This window comes from Pipra filicauda, unplaced genomic scaffold (assembly GCF_003945595.2).
Source record: "Pipra filicauda isolate LSUMZ 115617 unplaced genomic scaffold, ASM394559v2 scaffold80_size11013439_pilon, whole genome shotgun sequence".
Lineage (NCBI taxonomy): Eukaryota > Metazoa > Chordata > Aves > Passeriformes > Pipridae > Pipra > Pipra filicauda.
Window position 1 is genome coordinate 8,103,369 of NW_024104987.1, and position 16,843 is coordinate 8,120,211.

Sequence of the window (16,843 nt, forward strand, 5' to 3'; positions counted from 1 at the left end):
ATATTTTCCTCGCTGCTTTCCTCCATGTTAGCACTGATTATAATTTTAATTTCAAATTCACAATTAATTAGCTGTGCCATTAAAAATGGTACAGCTAATTAGGTTGATAGGTTGTCATCAACAATGGATTGATAATCCAAAGCAAATATGATGCTCTTCCACTGCAAGCCAAGCTCTCTCATGTTTATTGAAGGCTCTGAGTGCACACACATGGGGTTTGCCGTCATCTAATTGATGAACAGGAATTGGATCATATACATCAGGCCTCAAACTCGGCAGTCCAAGCTAGGAATCAGGATTCTGGGTAATGGAACAGTTAGATTAGCATAGCTGCATTCCTTCAGGACGTGAACTGATAACAGATGGTAACTTTCAAGACTTAACAATTCATCTGTTTTCTTTCAAGCGACAGTTCTCCAACGTGAAGGGATGTGAAGGCGCCTTTATGAATTCATGTAACTCAAATACCAGCATTAATCATGTACATCTCTCCACACACAGGCTCGTCCAAATACTCACCCCTTGTAAAGCAACAAATAAATAAATGAATACATCCAGCTAAAAGCTGCTCCCTAAACTACATCTGTCCTGAAGCCTCTGACATCTCAGCACAGGCGTATTTCCTTTAACATGTCATCACACATTTAACTTTGAACTCGAGACTCCCCGTAAACTCAATTCCCACCCCCAGAGCATGATGATACACTGACATTAGAAAGCTACCTTGTCTATTATAAAAGGAAAATAATGAAGCTATTAGAAGTTTTTAATCACTCGTATTAATAACATTAAGAAACAACAGCACTAAGAACTGTCTAAAAAGGACGGGAGGGAGATAAGAGTCACTGCTGAGACAAATTAGCTTGTGCAGGAAATTACTACTGTAAAATTTAAGTGAGAGGGCAGCTCTGAATGAAGACAGGGATTCTCAGCAAGCACTTAGAAACATCTGCAGAGTCTTTTCAGGTTTCTGATATAAGACTTTCCTATAAAGTGTTCAGGCCTCTTCAGAGAGAGAGAATTCACATCTTGTATTCCCTCCCAGAGTATTTAGAAATACCTGAACTCCTCTAATTTTATAGAGACCCACTATGGGAAAAATATTAAGTTCTATCCCACCAACAGGACATGAGAACCCCACAAACACAATGCCAACAATTCAGTCACACAGTAAAGGATGTCAAGAGCCAGTCACGGGCATGTGCTCCCTCCTTCACCTCTGCTCTCACCCTCCAAACCCTTCCTCGGTGTTGCTCCAGGCAATGAACCCCATCAGTATCTACACAATAAAGGAGTCAGAGAAGACAGGAAACAGCTTAAAGTTAAATTACCCAAAACCAACACTATCATCACCACAAGTGCTAAGTGGGAAAATTCAAGCATATAATAACGGATTAAATAACTTCATACAGAGTCACAGAAGAGGTCTGGGCAGAACCAGGAACTGAATCCTTCAATTTTAAGCTGACTGTGTGCATTTAATCTCATTAGATAATGTTTTACACACAGTTTTCATATGAAAAAGAATTTTTTTTAAAAAAAAATTTACAAATGGTGCAGCCATCACAGTGGATATGTTCCTTTTTCTTCCTTCCACAGATCAGTTCCAGGCACGGACTGAACAGTAAATATTCTTTACAACAGAAACCCAGTCATTAAACCATTCACACCAACAGATAAATACAAAAATTCACGGTACATTCATAAGTAATTGAAAATTGAGATAATCTCAGTGTCCATTGGTTTACTGTATACAAGAGACTGAAATTTCCTTCAAACCTTCAACACTGATGGATCTACAGGTACAGTCCACTCTTCAGTTGGGGCTCAAGGAGAGTTAATCACAGTGTAAATGCTTCCACTTTCATAAACATACATGGTTGGGTAGTGTAAAGAGATCCCCCATATATCCCCCATTTCCATCCTGGATTGTTTCTAAAGAAATCTATTCAGCAGCACACCAATTGTATCACACTTGGAATATGTGCTGTACCCGTGGTCTCTGCACCCAAGGCAGATGCTCCTGGAGTTTCAGGGTCTCTCCCAGGGTACAGTCAGCACTGGCATCCCACCCAGGATAACTGGGAATACCAAGCACTCATGCTGCCTCGGGTACAAACTCTTCTTCCACTTTGACATTTGAGCCAAAAAAAAGATAAGGACTCCGGCTGGTTTTGTTTTTTTTGTTTTTTTTTTTTTTTTTTGAATGCCTGGAAATTGCCACTGTGTGTTTATGGATCAATGTCTTAACATGTGGACAGGGGGATCAATGTGTCCAGGACACATCTGACCTACTGGGTGTGCAGGCAGCTGGCACGTGTGCCCAAGATCAATGCCCCGGGAACGCCTCAGGCCTGGAGAGTGGATACACACCATTGCACCACGCTGGGTCCAGCAGCCCGGACACATCACAGTCGCTATACACACACACATTTCCCTTCTGGAAACCAGAAATACAGCTTCTCCAGGCATTGTGTTTGTGTTCTGGGGTGGATGCAGGGCGAGCAGGCTGTTATTTAACTCTCTCAGACGTGCCTATGAAAGCGTGGTGCCGACCGCTCGCAGACGAGTCTGCTGGTGGGACATGAAGTGTAATGTTTACTGACACTGGCTGTGCTGCTGGAACCATGGCACTGGGCACACATGTCACACTGACTACAGTCCTGTGTAAACACACAGCCTCGGCTCTCCTGTCGTGTACATGTATGGTACCAAACGAACGTTTTAGGTGGAATCTTAAAATAGTAACGATTTTGTGGGCAACCACTGAAAGGCCTCTGTAGTTTTGGCATAACCCTTCCAGTTTTCACATTGTATCTCAAAAGAAGACTTAATATGTTTACACTACAGCTCTAAAGACAGTGATCTCAGCAATCCTTTTAAATCAGTCAGCATGAAAAACTGAAGCAGAGCCAACACAGTGCCCAGCACGGACCAGCTTCCCCACTCCTGGGCAGCGTGGATATATTCCAAGATTCAGGTAGCATCACCCCAAGAAACCATGCATGGAGCCAACTCCATGAAAGCTAAACCTGAAATATTTTGGCCTTAGATGTCAAAGTCTGAATCCTTATTGGGATAACTAAAGATCATTTGTATTTCACAAAATTATTCTGAGGATCGATGCTTTGAGCAAGGTAGGTTCTTAAAAACATGTAAAAAAACAGAGGGACATCGTTACCAATTTAGGGGGCTGTACTTAAAGAAAAATTCACAGATTTTCAATCATAAAAACCTGTTTGGGGTTCTACATCCTACTTTGGATGCAGTTCCCACTACTGCAAAGACAAGCAGTCCCATGGAAATGTCATTCTTCTGCTTCAGAAATGAGCAGCTGTGAAAAACCTGAAGCTCAAAATGAAGAACAATCCCTTACTCGGGTAAACCCAATTAAATTAAAGTTGTGCTCTAGAGATAAAAAAAAAAATCAAACAAACAAGTTTTTAAGTCTGCATATATATCTTGGGGGGGTTGGTGGAAGAAAATACACTGAACTTAAAAATTCTATTTCAATTCTTTTAATACTTGCTCTTAAATCTAAGCATGACGTCATATGCAATAGTGTTTTTCTGAATGAGCTTCTCAGTGATGGCCTATTTATTGGAAGGTTTTTCTTTTGAACTAAGAGTTTGTCTACCTGACAGCCAAACCTCCAGAATCTGAAGCAAAGCCTTCATTTCAGATTCAACACCGAATCTGAAGCAAACTCTTCATTAATTCAGCTGAAGCTGAACAGATTTTTTTATGTCTCCAGTGCCATCGTGCATTAATGCCACATACGAAAAATAGGATTTAAGTTATTCAGAAACATGAAGAAAGCAGTCCTAGCAGTTCAGAGAGCTTCTGATTCTTCAGGAAAATTTCCTTAATGGAACCAAACTAAAATTCAACGGGGATTTATTTAGCAATCGTTTCACTGCAGCTGAGACGAAGCCAAGAAAGACCAAACAACAAACCGAGTTCGGTTTGTTTTGCCCATTCTGACCCCACCCCTCTGGTGAGGGGGGCAGAGCTGCACAGGGCTGGCAATGCCCAGGCATTCCCGAGGAAGCTCTTCCCAGAATTCCAACACCTGCCCATGTTTCCAGCCCGGTGTCAGGCGGGGTTGTTGTCGCAGTGACAGCTCTGGTGATCGGGCTGTCACCATAGCAACTTTCACCAAGAACTCACAATGCACCCAAACGAACTCCGAGCTAAATTAACTTATTGCATGTCACCAGTGAGAAATGACTGTTCAGAGGTAATTTTCTGTACTAATATGTAATAGAGTTAACTCTCTAAATTGAATTAAATTAATTAAATGCCACTCCCAGTAAATCAGATTCTATTACATGAATGTTAAAAGAAATTAAAGATGTTTTAATAAAGATTACTAATAATAACTTAATATTATTACTTCATTTTAATTCAAAAATTCTGCTCAGTTTATTTTAGACACATGTCTTCCCCTCACTAGGAAGGAATACCTAATTACTTCACATGCATTACACACAGTTACTTCATAGAAATGTGCTTAGACTGAGCTAAAAGAAGTAACACCAGCATTTTAAGGAGAAATACAGCTTGGCTTAATATGTGTCATCCTAAAATCCTTTCTCTGCAAATACTTTGGGTAAATTCCCACATCTTCAATGACTGTGTCCAGCTTACAAAGAGTTTTATTTCTGCTTTTTGCAGAAAGAAAGGAAAATGTTTTACAGTAAGTCCAACTGCAAACAAAGAGGAAAACACCATGTCTGCCTAGGCAGGGTACGAAAATAAGAGCTCTTTAATGGCTTTACAGATCTACTAAAGAAAGCATTAGTAAGTTTGATTTTTTTAAAGTAGTTGGAGTAGGATAGCCATGGGAGGCAAATCCAAGATGCTCCCAGTTCCTCACATAAATAAAAAGTTATTGTAGCTGCCAGCTGATGGTGTTAATGCTGACCCCACGACCCTGACTTTAACTTGTACTACAGACTCATCAAGACACTTCAGGCAAAAATGGGCCCTATCTAACATTAATCACTTTTCAGAAACACAACCCACATTACTTCTTTAGTTTTCAGAAAGAAACTCCGTTAGTGCTGAGAAGGGAGCTGGTGACAGCAGAGGGAGCACACGGCACTGTCACATCTGCCATGGCCACAATGACGTCAGTTCTGGGAACACCCAGAGGAAAGGCAGCACTTCCATTAAAATAATGCAGTAAATAAGGATTAAAACATCTCAAGCAAATGTGAAAAGCAAGGGTGCATTAACACAGTGACAACCCCGGGGGTGGAACAAGCTGAGCTTCAACATCCCGACTACATCCCAGGTATCAGTAAAACGGGATTATGGATTTAAGTGTTCATTGTTGCTGTGCATCTAAGTTATTATCCAGAGATTTTAAGTTAGAATTAGGGTTTTTTTAGGGTCTTAGTAGACACAATAAGGCACCAAATCATGAAGTGATCTTTTCTGGGAAGGAAGAGCAAAACAACTGAGAAGGCTAAGGATGACCTCCTATTTCAATTCCCACAGTGACCACTGGACAAGATTAGAAATAACTATACAACAAACAAAAAAATAATAATTATTACTCCTGAAAGCTGGCAGCAAGATATGGAAGTTATAGCAAGACAGGAATTATGATGAAGCCTATTAGAAACGTGGCACTGAACACATTATTTTCTTCCTGTTTCTCTCTGGAGACTTTTTCCTTTTGAGAAGAAAGTCACTCCTCGGATGCCTGATGTTCACAGGTACACCTGAAAAGACCTGACAATGAGGCAGCACAGGACAGCCTGTCACCTCCAGCACTGCAGGAAGTGCTCTCGTGGTTTGCCAACCAGGCCTAAACAACTGCAGTGGAAACTGTTGGGAAACTAAAGCAAGTAAAACAGTTAAATGTATACTTCAAAGGACAACCTGCACAGGGAAAAAGGTCAGTGAACAAAGAGGAGAAACAGGGAGAGTGTGAAGAAGAAACTCTGTATTATTAAATCTACATCCTCACAGAATTAGAGAAGGTATCTAAAACCTGGGAGCTCCTTAAAGCAAGCCCAGTTCAGGGACAGGTAACTGAAGGAGAATAAGCAGTACTGCTATGGAACAGCCCAGATTACAGAGCTGTGCAATGGGGTGAGCTTGACAGGCACAGAAAACAACCTTTGGTTTTACTTGTGAAAAGCAGCAGATTATCCTTACACAGTTAACTCAACAGTATTTAATAATCCTGCAATTAACATGCTAGTTTTGGCTGGGACAGAGTTAATTTTTGGCTGGGATAGAGTTAATTTTTTTCACAGTAGCTGGCATGGGGCTGTGGTTTGGGTTTGTGCTGGAAGCAGGGCTGATAACCAGGTCTTTTCACTATTGCTGAGCAGGGCTCACAGACAGCCAAGGCCTTTCCTGCTCCTCACCCCACAGCGACAGGGAGGAGAAGGGGGGGCACAAGGAGCTGGAGGGGACACAGCCAGGACAGCTGACCCCAACTGACCCGAGGGATATTCCAGACCAGATGGCATCGTGCTCAGCATATAAAGCTGGGGAAGAAGAAGACACAGGGGGACATTTGCAGCAGTGGTGTTTGTTTTCCCAAGTCACTGCTACGTGTGATGGAGCCCTGCTGTCCTGGGGATGGCTGAACACCTGCCTGCCATGGCAAGTGGGGAATGAATTCCTTGTTTTGCTTTGCCTGTGTGTGTGTGACTTTTGCTCTACTTAAACTGTCTTTATTTCAACCCACGGGTTTTCTCACTTTTACTCTTCCAGTTCTCTCCACATCCCGCTGGGGGAGGGTGAGCAAGCGGCTGCTTGGGGCTGAGCTGCTGCTGGGGTTAAACCACAACATACAGATACTGCATTTAAAAAAATAACTCTGGACCAACTGGAAGGCCTTCCAAAGAAGAGAAACGTAAATTATTATGGTTTGGAAAACAGCTTGAAAACACTAGCACAAGGAAAAACTGAATGGGCTGTCAAGTGAAAAAACACAAAAAGGTCCCTGCAGAGGAGGGGAAATCTGCCCTCCACACATTGGGCAAAGCAGCCAAGAAAGAAGGGGCTGAAGTTACAGGAAAAACTGTTTGGGCCTTTACGAAGACGACTTTCCAATAATAATCAATACATCTTTCAAGAACTTTTGCTGGGCCTGTCAGAATGGGGAGAGGGTTAAGATAATCCCTTCCTGCTCATCTAAAGGGATATATATAGTCCCATGATAATAAGACCTCGATGTGGCATTTGAGTTTTAAACAGAGGTGAGGAATCGTCAGTTCTGCAGCTTAGTAACTCATGTGCTTTAGAGCAGAAGTTCATGAGAGCCTGTCTGGCCTTGGAAAGGTGAAAAGTCTGGCTCCATAGACTGTTGAAAAAAAGACAGCAACAGCAGCCAAATCAGGAATGATGCCAGAAACATTAAGGGCATCCTGAAAACAGGAGGACGGATCTCCAGGAGACTATGATAACACAGAGAACCACTTCTGTTAACATGGGAAGAGGCAATTGAGAGCCTGAATCTGGCCTCAAGTTCAGCTGTTCCCCTTGGGCAAACAGTAAGAACAGTTGACACGCTCAGGGCAGCTGAGGAGTGTCTGAAGTATTCAGTGCTGGTGTTAAATGCAGTCCCACAAGACAGCTTAGCATGAGCCACTGCTGCCATCCCACAGTGCCAGGGTAGGATGCCTAAAGGGAAAATCACCTCCTCTCGTGGTGATCTTGGACCTACAATCAATCCCATGAGCAAACCACCTCTCTGGATGCTGATGCACACTGCACTGCCTGAGCCAGGTCAGGAATAACCTGAAGGATCACATGCACAGCACACACCTGACCAAGAGTGTGAGCTGCTTAAACACACTTTTTAAGTAGGATTTGTAAAGTAGGGGCTACAGTCTGTAAGAACTTGAGAAAAACATTAAAATTATCTAGCAAAACACAGGGAAGTCTGGGTTCTCAGAGTAGAGGAATGTAACACCAGAATACAAGGTCCCCCAGGCCAAAGGCTTCACACACAGTGTAAAAGAATCAAACTCATGTTTTTGTTCCCTTTGTTTTCCCAAGATAACCCTCTTCAGCATTTGTACAGTAACTACCCCCCAAGAGCATGTACTAGAGTTACAGTTCAAAGCTGATTTCATCCTTCTCAAGGAAGGGATCGAGAAACGTTAGAACCCCAGCACATATCTCAAAACAATCATTACCAAAGTGAGCTAATACATTCCCTGATGAACCCCTCCTCCAGCTCACAGTTCGCAGATCTTATCAATATTATATTTATATGCGTTACAAGCCTCCTCCACATAGCAAGATGATAATCTAATAATGGAAAGTGGTCAGCACACTGCAGATAAATCAAAGCTCATTTTTCCAAAGGTCATTTTTCCATGGGAAACTGTGAGCTGCCTTCTCCAGGAAAACTTAAGTGAGCCAGGCCTCAAGGCAGACAAGAAAGTACCTTCATGGACGTATTTCTTTAAAAGAAGAGAAAAAGCGAACGACAGACTTCAGTTTAGAAAGCAAAGGGAGGAGCACACTGATAAACACATAAGCTGTGTTATAAAGCCACTCCCAAGAAAACAAATCTCAGACTTTTTTGGGTGGGTAAGAAAGTGAAGAGATGTGGGGTGGGTGTCTGTTGTGATCAGTAGATACAGAAGTGGAATGTTAAAATGCAAAAATGCATCTGGTCTCTAGTACTGGGGCATATACGCTCTGATGGACAGTAAGTGTCAGACAACACTCTACTTACAGTTGGAAAACAGTTATAAGCAGACTGACAGAAGAACAGAATATATGCCAATGCCTGAGCTGCTGTGATGTCAGAAGTGCAACAGTTTGATGTTTCACAAACACACTGCACTGGGGAATGCCCAGCACTGCAAATGCAGCACAGCACTGGGGATGAAAGAGCCCACTGTGGGCAGATAAATAACCATAACCCAGCGTGCAGTCTGACCCTAACCACCACTGCTAGCATTGTGTAGCTGTGTTAGAATTTAAATTCTAGAATATCCAGTTGTCAACAATTGTATTGGCAGTTTTGTTGTTCAGAAAGTAAACCAGGGATTTACCTGGGAACGCTTCCCACCAAAGGGCACCCTGACAATTAGGTCTAGATGAGAAAAGCCAAACTGCTGTTACCTAATCTGTGCTTACTCTCTCTTCACAGAGTATTCGTGTAGAGATAATATCCCAGGCTTGAAATGTATTTGACAATGGACAATGTAAAGGGAAATCTGATGAAAGCATGTTAGTCCTACTGCCTAGGTTATCAACCCTTACAACATTTAGAGCATTTGAAAAATGCTTTTAATTAACTGTGTCTAGTGTTGGAAAGCTCTCATTTTCATCTAGTTTTAAAACTAACTATATACAGGTCAGGCTGCTGCCATCCTCAATCTGATAAGCCCAGATCATTTCCTAATTGAGGAAACTGAGAAAAGGCAAAGCGTGTGGAAGACCAGAGCAATATTCTGCCTGTATTTATATTATAAGAACATCCCTACATTTCCATAATGGCAAACTACCACAGACCATCTCTAAGGAAAATAAAAGCTTGTATTCCCTGATGAGGAATGTGCAAAGCTCACAAGGCAACCGCTGACCAGGATTGGAGGTGCTTTACTGGACCAGCAGAAAGGAAGCAGCAACAACTCCAGGAAAAGACTTTGAAGCACCTCTTTGGGGCAGGTGTCCTGTAAATCCAGCTCAGGACAGGAACACATTAGGAAGAATGTAACTCTTGGGTTCTCCTTATTTTCAAACAACCCTGGAGAATTTTGTGTTTGCTTGTTTTTCTTCTTTTCCTAAAAACCTGAACTAATTGCTTTGGTGCCTCGTTGTCTGAAGAGAGGATTTATTTGAAAGCTAAACAGTCTAAAGCTCCACAGGAACTACAGAAGACTTAAACCTTCAGAGCTGCCAGTACTTGGTTACAGGGCTCTGGGTGTCCAGCCCTGACAAACCCCTCTCCTGCAGAAAGACACCAATTCTCAAAGCAGATCTCTAGCTGGACACCTTTGAAGACCAACATGGACAGTGCTACAACCCCAAATATAGTTTACCATAGTTATCCTCGCACTTACTCGCTACCTTAATTTTTTTCCTTTACTTCATAATGGCAATGTTGAAGATACCCCATAATGCTGCTTACACTTGTGAGAGCAAAAACCCTATTAAATACCACTGAACTACTGCCACCACGAGAACTCAATGGCTTGTCACAGCCATCCCAACTGAAATAGATAAGCAGGAAACCAAAGTTTTTTCCTGTACTAGTTAACTCCAAGCCTCCCAGCTCATCCTTCTTGCTTTGTCTCCCTGACTATGCAAATTGCTCCTCCTGTCTGCTCTAATCTTTTGCATTTTCTACTCCCTTTCACCCAGTATTATGGCAGGGACTCACAAATTACCTCCATACTCAGTTCTTTGCAGGCTATAAAACGGTAATTACTCCTCTATCAGAGAAGTTGATATCTCAGTCGGTTTTATGAACAAACTCATGTTTGTTTAAAGATACTTATAATAGCAAAACATCACCGTGATAACGTTTATCAAAAAGAAAACATTTTTGTGTTATTAAGCCTTAATGTATGGCCACAGGTTATCATTAAGTTATCAAGTGACTGCATATTAAGATCTAATTGAAGAACTTACTGCAGTGCTCCCCCTCCTTCTGCAATGATGATTTATGGCACATTTTGTCACTACAATGTGCAGCAGTTCAGTACAAACACAGCACTTAACTAACAAGATGGCAGAGGCAGATATTCAAGCATAAGCTATAAATACTCAAATGAGTCAGAGGTTGTAAATCTGTTGAAAATCATACCTGATTTGTAGGCTGGAACACATTTTCTAATCTTATGGAAAAAGCCTCTGCTGGTTCCTACAATAATACGACACAAACCAGAAAAACTCAAGACTTTACTTTTTTAAAAAGACTAATTGTGTTACACACATAATTACACCTAAAATACCAATGAAATTCTCTAAAAAGTTTCATTTTCCCCTATTTTCTACGGAACTACCACTACACATCAGTCACATCTATCACAGCCAGAAAGAGCACATTATCAGTGTACACAAACTGCATTTCTGTATGAGGAGAATGGAGGTTACAGGAAGGTGATTCACATCCAAATGAGCCCAACAGAGAACATTCTAACAGCCCATTTGGGGAGGGTAAGTAAAGAATCAATTTAAAACTATGCAACCATCTACATGGCTAATTTGGAAATGGAAATGCCTGGCTTTTAAGACAGGTATGCCACTATTCCTGTCATTTAAATAGAAATGCCAGAGCAGGGGATGGTATTTCAGGTATATTCATCCATTCTTTTTTCCCTTTAACTCTCCTTTATAATACAGTTGACCATGGTGCTCCAGGTAAAATATACAGCACTGCTTGTGGGATAAAAAATGCTATGCAAATTTTAAAGCTAACCTGAAGAAAGTATGCCAACATTTGCAACATCACAATGGTCCACCAAGCAACCACATACTGCTAAGTGCTTTCTGTTCTTTTAAGTCCCTCAAAATAAAACATATTAAAGCCTAAACCTTGGTAGAATAACCTCCTAGTCTGCAGGTAACCTTCCTGATTAAAATCATGACACGGTGAAGAGTCCCAAGACACACGGCCCAGACAGCCTGGGAGGGGGAAAACTCCAGAACAGACCATGGGTGGAAAGGAACAATGCTCAAGATTCACTGTACCCCTTTAACAGAGGGTGGGCAGTGCTGGATGAGCTGCTGAATCCCAGGATTACTGCAGCTACTCCAGCTTCTGCAATCCTGCTTCACAAGCAGTGAGCTGAAGTTCCCATTTTCCCCTTGGAAAGCTCACACCTCTCTTCCTGGTCCCATGCCATGAACATGCCAAAGACTGACCTACAAGGATCATGAAGGTCCAAGAGGCAGACTGGCCATCTCTGCTTTTACAGAAATATTGTCCAGATTAAGATTTCTAACCAAATATTGGTTTCCTACTTCAAACTAAAAGTGGTATAGACTCAACTCTCTGTTTGCAGATTCAACACTTACCTTCATTAGAGGTAATGCTGGAGACCTGGATGGATACTTTGCCTTTCAATCACCATGGTGGATGTTTGAGTAACAACCCACTTAAACTATTTTATATCAGCACTTCAACATACACTTTAGACAAAGTGTATTCAGCTGGGGTGTGAGTAAAGCAGCCAAGGAACTGATCACCTGTGTGCCAACTACACCTGCAGCAGGATGGCTGGAAGAGAAGCAGGCAGCAAAACACACTGACCTCATACTATTTATCATGAGCACAGCTCCCCTAAAGTCCCCTATAGTTATTAAATAACAGCCATTTCCCATACTAGTGACTATTTACCATACAGAACAGAACTCTTATTGGTACTTACAGCTGAATGTTTTCATTACAAAAGCCTTTATATACCAAGTTTCTTTATCAAGTGCATATAAACTGGCACGAGTTTACACATGTAAAATAAACACTAATAGCCAGTGCTCAATAGTCCTGTTCTCAAAAAATTACCATAAAAGAACAGTAATGTGGATGTGCAATAAAAACCTGCTCATTTCACCTCATCTAATTCTGCAGCCCTCCTCTTCAGCTGAACAGGAAGACTACTTTCATTTGTTCTCAAGTAATTGAGAAACATTTCAGCTACTTATCAGCTCTTCAATCTTTCTTCCTTTCACACATTCCCTAGAATTGTTGCACACGGGGTATTTATAAAAGATTCAGCCTCACAAAAATACTTTGGCAAACAACGTTGCAGGAAAAAAAAATAGAAAATGAAGGAGTTGTTATGTAGAGAAGATTTAAAGGGTTGGATCGTTGTTTAAACAGCAAAAAATAATTTGTTTAAATAGATGCAAGAGCTGTGTGAGGGAGCACTTCCTACCCCTGGACCAGTAACTCCAGCAGCAGCCACATACCTTTCCTCTGTGGGTGGAAATGTGTGTTTATTTTGGAAGGGGTTTGTGCTCCACATCACAAATGGAAACATTCAGCTCGGGCTGAGGCCTCAGGGCAATACTGAACTGACAACACACCACACACACACCCCCACAGGAAACCTCCTTCCTCCTTACTAGTTTCTCTTTCCTGAGGCCTCACCAGAGACTGAACATGCAACAGCCCCATCTCAGCTTACAGAGATCAGGGCTCGTGTACAAAGCAAACGAGCTCATTATTAGATGGGACACATCTCCACATCTGCCTTTGTGCTGGACAAATAAATGCAAACCTTACTATTACTTGCTATTAATTATTAATCTTACTACTAATTAAAAAGAATCAAAAAGCACCTTGATAAGAGCACAGGCTTCCAGCACATCCCCAAAGGGTAAACCCTCCCTCGCTATCAACTCCCAAGCTCAGCCCTTCCAACCCACTTCAACAAAGTGTCTTTTCCTTCACAAACACTGCTGAGAGCGAACAAGGAACAATAGAAACACACTGTCTCCAATCAGCCGAAAAACCAACTGAAAAACCCTTCAATATCCCACTTCCAGTTGTGTGGTTTATTTTCTCCAACTGGTGCAAGTGTTTCTCACTGCTATGGCAACCCAGTTGCAGAAGTGAATGACACATGCATAAAATGAAGCAATTTTCTTTTAAGTTACCATAAGCAGCTACATTAAGTCATATTTATATCTCACTACCAAAATCTACATTTTGCAAAATGTTCAGTTTCAGCCCAGTTTTAATCTCTGATTTAATACATCCTGCCCACTGGCATGTGATACCTGATGCAGTCCACTCAGTGTTACTGTGTCATCCTGTCTTTACAACTAATTTAATTACTGTGTCCCAGATAGGAAATAAATTAATTAAATTCAGTGATAATCCCTGTGGTTGCCTTTTAGTTGTAGCAGCATTTGTCACTCAACCTTGAAAATGTATCCAAATAAAATAGTTGGTGCAGCACTGCAATAAAGTTTACAGTCAACTCTGAATATCTGAGGAAAAAAGGTTCAGTCAACTTTTTCCTCTCTTTAATTTTGTATTAATATTTTCCATATTTTAGGAAATTCCTGCTACCTATCATAAGCTTGTGCACATCCCTCCTACAGATAAATGTAAGGAACTGTACCCCAAAGTCGAAAAGCATTCCCACAGAGCAACCTTTAAAGAAATGAGTAGTTGCCAGACAAAGGAAATTCAAAGAAGGGTCACTTAAAGGACTGTAAATAACCCCTGGCCATTGCCCTGAGGATGAACAGGAGGTTTTGTTTCTCTGCAGGACAGATCAACTGCAAAAAGGTGCATCACTGCTTCTGACAGATGAAGCAATAAATGCCAAAGCTACTTAATCTCTAAGATAACTACCTTTATTCACTGTTGTCTTCTTCCCAATTCATATTTTATAGCAGTAGCACAGGATGATTAAATACGAGGAGAGCGGACCAAAAATATTTGAAAGAAACAAACTCCCAAGCATACCTGAAAACCTGAAGTTATTATCTAAAAACTTAAACTTGGCAGTTTCGAGCAATTAAAAGCAAAGCTGTCACAACAAGAGACAGAAATAGTAACATCCCACAGAGGCAAAGCAGAAGGCGCTGAGTCTCACTAGTAACAGAAATGAAGAGCCACTGCATCAGCACGTGAAAATGGATGCAGTTACTCTGACAGCAAAAACATCTGCCACTGAATTGTGATATTAAAAAGTCATTATAATCCATTATAGAACAGAGAAATCTTTTTGCACAGAAATGAGCTGATACAGAGAACAAAACACGCAATACTGCAGAAACAGAAACATTATATTTAGCTAGAAATCGCTCTCGTGCATCTTAATTCCAAAGGTTTTTCATGTGCCTAAGACTTGGTGGGATTTAGCTACTTTTGCTGCCTTCTGAAAGCAAAATCCACTGTTATAAACTGCATGGGATCTCACAGGGCAGATGCAACAGAATTTAAACTTAAACTTCCTGAATTCACACTTTCTACATAGGAACAACTTGGAAAGAGAAGGACAAGAGTTTCAATAAATTACTTGTTACAGTGTCTTCATCAGGTAGTCAGGTCTTTATTTTTCTGAATTCAGTATTACTGAGGCAATACTTAATTTCTGCTGTATAAATACATGAAAAGTGTTTGAAACATAAGTTGTTTAGTCGATCCCTTATGTTAGGCTTGGCTCTTCTCTAATTCCCAGTCTTTGGGAATCTGGGAAGCTCCACTTGCCTGTCACCTAATTACCCAGCAATAAATAACAGTGCATATTAACTGGTTCAGAACTGTTCCACAGCCTCAGTTTTGTGTGCTGCCATGTAAACCAAAGGGCAGACCAGACAAAAAGATTTCTCCCAGGGCACCTGGGAGCTCAGTGCCCACAAAGGGGGATCCAGTCCTTACCTCTGCTGCTCCTGGGACTGTGCTGCAAACCAGCCCCAGTCTCTTCCCAAGCAGAAAACCCGCCCAAGAAAGAAAAATGGGCAGTGGTGCCAGTGGGGGGGGAATAGTTTTTAGTAAGTTCAATGAACTGAGTTTGCCCACTAAATTGAGTTGAATTGTGCATGCAGAGGCAGAGTGGCCATTAGTTGTCTTTGAAGCAGATAAATAACTAACAACTAAATGGAGAACTACATCTGTCCTGAGACCAGAGAAAAAAAGAGGACAAATGCTGTGTCACATTTCACAGAAAATTAATCCATATATTCTTGTCAAAAAGCTGCTATAGGATACACAGCAATATAAGCAAAAGCTGAGAAATCCAACATATAGTCAGATCCTCCAACAAAACTTTAGGAACAGAACTATCCTAGATATACTCTCCCCAATAAACAGACACAAAGAATGAAAAGCAGAAGCACTCCTTTTTTAAACAAGCTCATAAAAATATCAAACGGTTCACAAAGAATAAACATGAATTTACCTTTGGTTTTTTGTTCAGCAGCCTGAAAGAAGAAAAGAACAAAACAAATCAACTACTTGTCAATACTCAAAATTATACCTAACAATTACAGGGCTGCAGGCCTAACTTTGTGCAGGAAGTCCTCACACAAATCAGGCATTAGTTCCAGTTAAGAACTGGAGAATGTTAATTCAACTCCACGTATTAGAAATGTAAGAATGGCTGCCTCTGTCTGATTGATGTCAAAAGCAGATGCCAAAGAGACAGTATAAAGTATGGCAAGGGATATGGCACTGACCCCATCTACCCATCTAGTGTTCTCTCTCTTGAGAAACAGAGGCTTTCTGAACCAAACATTATGTTTGTGAACTTTTTAACACTCAGCAGAAGTAACTTCTGTGAACTTGTCCACTATCCCCCTTTGAATCCACACACACTATTGGCTTAGACACAAAACCTGTGAAGTTTTTATCTGTTTGGAACCTACCCCACTTTTTTTATGATGCCTAATTTTTATACTGGAAAAGACAGTGATCGATTCCTTTTTAAAATCAAAACAAACAGTGTAATCCATCAACACCTGCAGGTTACTCTTAGGAGTAAAGGGCTCATTTACAACAGGAACATGAACAAACCTTTTTCTGAGCACCTTCCTTCTTTTTCTTTTCTTCCTGCTTTTTCTTTTTCTTTTCTTCCATCAAATGTTCCTCTTCTTGTGTTTCTTGTTCTTTCTCCCTGATAAGAACAAAGGTTGGGAAGAGATTTACAATAAGACCAAGTTTATCTAGAAAGGTAAACAATCCATACTTGTATGCCAACTTTCTACATCTCATGTCTAATAAAGGCTGCTTCTAATGCTGCAATAAAAGTACTAAAAAAAAAGCTGTTCCAAAATTGAAACTAACAACAAATAAACCAGTAGGCAATGAAAATTCAGAAAGGATAGACTGTATTTGGAACCTCTTTCCACAATCACTCACAAGTACTACTTAATATTAAGCATATTCTAG

General features: G+C 41.0%; 1 protein-coding gene across 4 annotated transcripts in view; it reads right to left on the bottom strand.

Annotated features, from left to right (window-relative positions):
• TNRC6C (trinucleotide repeat containing adaptor 6C) overlaps positions 1 to 16,482 on the bottom strand; it is a 78,788-nt gene extending 62,306 nt beyond the window's left edge. For all 4 annotated transcript variants that reach the window (XM_039390190.1, XM_039390189.1, XM_039390191.1 and 1 more), the window contains exons 1-2: positions 16,469 to 16,482; positions 15,855 to 15,876 (exon numbers count right to left, since the gene is read on the bottom strand). The gene's annotated coding sequence lies outside the window, so the exon portion shown is untranslated. The remainder of the gene's footprint in view (positions 1 to 15,854; positions 15,877 to 16,468) is intronic.
• Between the last annotated feature and the right edge of the window lie 361 nt (positions 16,483 to 16,843).